Here is a 4957-nt window from a genome sequence, read left to right on the forward strand (position 1 = left end):
AGATTCGTAAGTGAGTTGAAACTTTAAGAAAAATATGTTCTTCAGATCTCGAAACCTCTTAAGATGACGAATTTGTGCACTTCCAAGCTCATAGCGCCGAAAAAAATTAATTATGTGTCTTACGGCAAGTTACTGAAACTTTCCGTACTGAAAATTACATTTTATAAAAAGCTTTAAAATTTTTTGAAAAATGATAAAAATTGAATTCAAAGAAAATTTTTTTTATATGTCGAAATTTTTTGAAAATTATTAAGTTTCATCTATTAAACTTATTAAAATTAAATTTTATTTGAATAATTCGATTTCTATTGATAGCGAGACGTGCTGATTAGTTATTGGCCAAGACAGGTCCAACTGTTTCGGAAATACTGGCCAAAATGCCAAAAATAATAATACCGATTACTATGGCAAATACTTTTTCTTAGGACTAATCTCAGTACAAGAAAGCAAGCAAATTATTAAACTAACTTTTGAATAAGTTTCAATTTAAATAATTGGGATACTGATATTGTTATGGTATCGAACCAATATTTTATGACAAAATATTGCAAAATCAATAATATTATCATATTATTATGGATTATAATGTTATGTCCAATTACAATATTCCTATTACTAATAGTAACATATGTTACAAGTACTAAAAATCAGGTCAGTTCTATATTAGTAACATAAAAATTCAAAATAAAAAAAAATGATGGAACAAAAATACAATTGAACATAATATTATGATCCATAATAATATGATAATATTATTATCCAAACCATACACTTGTTCAAAACGTAATATAGACGTTCTTAAAATTGGACATTTTCAGATTGAAAAACAAAGATTATTTTAAAAGTTTTATTATATTGAATATTTGGACATTTAACATCAGCGTATTTTACATTTTTCATTACACATTTATATATTAATTAAATATAATTAATAAAATAATTAAATTGATAATCATTATACTTATAGCTAAGATGCAACTATTTTCCACACCACCCAGGAGGTATAGTTGCCAGGCGCGCTTTTTTTAATGTGGTGTCGCCGTACAAATTGAGTACAGCCCTAGTCCACTTACAAAATAACTTAAATTAATTAACTAAACCTAATTTAAGCCTAACTTAAATGACCCAAATGTAACATGAAAAATACCCCGCGAGATGATTAAATGTATATGAAGATCTTCTTTAGGAAAAAACCGTAGACGATGCAAGAACCTGCTAGAAATTAAAGGTAAAATTGTAATGTACTTTTGTAATTAAAGGTAATTTTGTAATGAAGAGAAAAAAAAAGAAAAAAAAAAGAAAAAAAAAGTATTTACATGATGTACCCCCCTAAGATCCACCATGTAAATACTTTAACTTCATAGGTTCCCAGCACTATGAAGCTTATAGAGGAGTGCATTTATAAAGGTCATAAAATTGTGTATTAAGTATTGTTATATGAATTAATTTTAAATAATTGTGAAAAAACGCGAAATCTATGCAAACTGGAAGGTCCTTGCCGTCTTCCCCACCCATTTTTAAAATAAAAAATAGTAAACTACCAGCCTAATGTATTCTAACCTAATTTTAACTTAATAATATATCCATGTGTACGTCCTCCAATTTTGTAGTCAATTTTCTGGTTGGTTCTAATCTTGTATGTATCTTCATCTCGTATGGATCTTGATGTTGATGTTTCACTGTATGTATCTTGATCTTGAATTATATCTTGATCTTGATTTGTAAATATTAAGGTTTTGCACTGTATATATCACGATATATCATTGTACACAACACTGTCTGGCACTGTATTTAACACGATTTTGCCCAAAATATATCTTATTTATAATATGTATATAAATCCGTCCACGAATCAAATATAAAGAATGAAAACGTAAATGGGGCCCCGATAAAATAATAATATATATATAATATATAATAATATAGAAAATGATCGCAAAAAAACTAATATCTTATGATCTATCGTCGCATGCAAGTAAGATACATATCTTAATATAACAAAATAATATAGAAAATGATCGCAAAAAACTAATATCTTATGATCTATCTTAGCAAGTAAGATACTTATCAACATAACGTTCTCCTGGTCGTGTGCTCCTGGTGGTGGTAAAGTGGTCCATCCTACTTAGCAAAGTGATCTATCTTAGTAAGTAACAAACTTATCTGAATATAACAAACGTTCTTCTGGTCTTGTGCGCTCCTGGTTGCAAAGTAGTCCATTCTATCCTTGTACACTGGTAATCACTAACGTCCTGGTAAACATTCTTCCGTTTTAGTAATAGTGTTTTAGGATCTATTCCTCTGGTAACTTCTGTGTTCAACCTAAAATTAAAATTTTATTTAATTCTATCAATATTAAAAAGATTTGTACATAGCTCAGAGTTTCTTACCATGTCCTGAAAATTGCCAAGTTCAACCACTTATAAATTCAGCATCTTCCACCAGGAGACTCATTGTGCGACCAGTAAAAGAAAAGTTAATTCTTGAAATTGTGTTCATTACATTACGACACGAAAAGTAATCAAAGTAAGTTGAAAACATTATAATAGAATTTTATAAATCTAAAAAAAAATTATTTTTTTCCATGGGCCACTTAGCGAAATAATTAAAAAATTAAATTTAATAATAATTGCAAACAAATAATATTAATTGTTAAATTATGTGCATGGGGTTGCGGTGCTTCTGGGAAAACAACGCAGGGGTCCATACACTCAGAGATACAAAACAAAAATTATTCAATTAATAAATTAAATTTAAATGTGAAACCCGACTACTTGGACCTGCCGTGGGGGGTAGGCGGCAGGAACGTAGCTTCAAACGCGCAATTTTCATCATAATACGATTCGTTCGTTTTTCGAAAATTTAAAAAAAAAAAAAAAGTGTGGACCATGTACTCGAAATAACGCAAAATGGTAAATAAAAAATTACTTTTAACACTATATCAAATAAACTAAGTTACAATTAATATTAAAAAAAGTTTAATGCACAATAAGCCTCCGAAGTTATTATTCACTACTGCACATAACACTATTGGCACTGTATAAAATCTGAAAAGAAACGAACTACATTAAAAATTAATTAAACAACTACATTAAATAATTATAAAAAGTCAATTGCAAATAATTCCAACATAAGTTCAGATATAAATTTTAATGTTGTAATAGTTTTCTAATTCTAATCTTTTTTTCATTATTATTGACTTTGTAGTCAAATATATCAGCCATTTTCAATTAAAATTATTTTGTACAATTATTATACAATACTCATAGTTTAATGTTATAAAATTTAATAAAATTTATACAGGTATTTATTAAAATTATACATATATATGTATAATTTTATTAAATACCTTTTAAATTAAATTTAATTATTAAATAATTATTAAATTTATTTGAATATACATTTTAATTTAAATATTGAATTATTAAATGGAAAATAGAAATAAGAACATATGCAGTATATATTTCATATGTTCTTATTTCTATTTTTCATTTAATAATTCAATATTTAAATTAAAATGTATATTCAAATAAAATATAAAAAATTGAATTTTATATCATAAAATCATACCTAAATTCTACAGTTGGAATTATTTATATTGTTTAAAATTTTGTATATTGTATAAAATATATACAATATACATTAGATACATATGTACATACATATATCTGTATATATGTACTTGCGCTTTGATTTGATTTATTTTTATTGAATTATAATTAAAAAAAGTTTGAAAACCATTTTTTATTTATATTACTGGATTTACATTATTTTCAATATTTTAATATAATTTTGGCCAAAGAGTTATTTCAAAACCATTACAGAAACTCTTCGGCAAAAATTATTTTGAAATAGAAAAAATAACATAAATCGATTTATATAAATAATGAACGGTTTCCATTTTTTTATTTATAATTCATTAAACAAAATTAAATAAATCAAAACGCAAGCAAACACCATGCATAAATCATATATTCAAGAAACTGAATATATGATTTTTTTTTAGAAATTACTTGAAAACAGTTTTAGAATAATATTAGTTATTATAAATGACTTACCTTTCACTGTAGTAACTCCACGAGGTCTCAACACAAAAAGACTTAACATTGTTTCTGTGCCAGCTTTTATGGGGGCAAAAAGGCGCCAAAACAATATTAATCGTTACTCGTCATACTCGTTATGTCGTTATGTTTATGTCGTTACCTACATATATTCAAATTCAAATCTTATATTTCTGTCATAGATCGTTATCAATGATAAAATCATTTATCTTTGGTTGTTATCTTATCAATAAATAGTTTTTGGTATTAGGCAATTGATAGCGCTAGTGTTGGCAAAATCACAGAAAACCTGTCATTGTTTATATACAGTTGGATTTTTGAAGAAAATAAACAAATAAATTCAGTCTTAAAAGATTTTGAATATCTTTTGGAAAGATTATAGTGATTATATGGATACATATACCTAATTTTAATTAAGTCATAATTTAGTACATTAATATAAAGTGGACCTCTGGGTTTTCCTTTTGAAATTCTATGTCATTTGTCAAATTAATTACTCAATGTCTTTCTATGTAGACAGATTGTAATTTATAAGAAAATAAAAAAATAAAAAATGACTACATGAAAAATTTGTGTACTTGGTATGAAATTATATATACTAAAGATAAAATTAAATTTTAAAATCAAAATATATTTTCAATTTATTCAAGAGTTCTATTATACATGTATAATGCAGTGCAGTGCAATTTATTCAAGTGTTCTAAAATACATGTATATACAGTGCTGGATTTACAGTAGGGGGAGTCGGGACTACTGCCCAGGGCTACAAATTTTCGGGGGCAGCAAAATTTGGATAGTGAAAAAAAAATCTATACCATATAATTAAATAATTTTTTTAATAACATTTTTAATTTCAAGAAATATAATTAACAAAACATTATACAAATGCATTGCAA

The 4957-nt window shown here is 25.9% G+C and overlaps 1 long non-coding RNA gene across 1 annotated transcript; it reads right to left on the reverse strand.

Annotated features, from left to right (window-relative positions):
• Positions 1 to 1967: 1967 nt before the first annotated feature.
• On the reverse strand, positions 1968 to 2825 carry LOC113368048. The gene is made up of 2 exons (XR_003366333.1): positions 2391 to 2825; positions 1968 to 2322 (listed from the first exon to the last, which is right to left on the reverse strand). It is a non-coding gene; the product is annotated as an uncharacterized LOC113368048 (long non-coding RNA).
• Between the last annotated feature and the right edge of the window lie 2132 nt (positions 2826 to 4957).

The sequence above is a fragment of the Ctenocephalides felis genome, unplaced genomic scaffold (assembly GCF_003426905.1).
Source record: "Ctenocephalides felis isolate EL2017-DRISC unplaced genomic scaffold, ASM342690v1 CF-g0.4_SCAFFOLD_01170, whole genome shotgun sequence".
Lineage (NCBI taxonomy): Eukaryota > Metazoa > Arthropoda > Insecta > Siphonaptera > Pulicidae > Ctenocephalides > Ctenocephalides felis.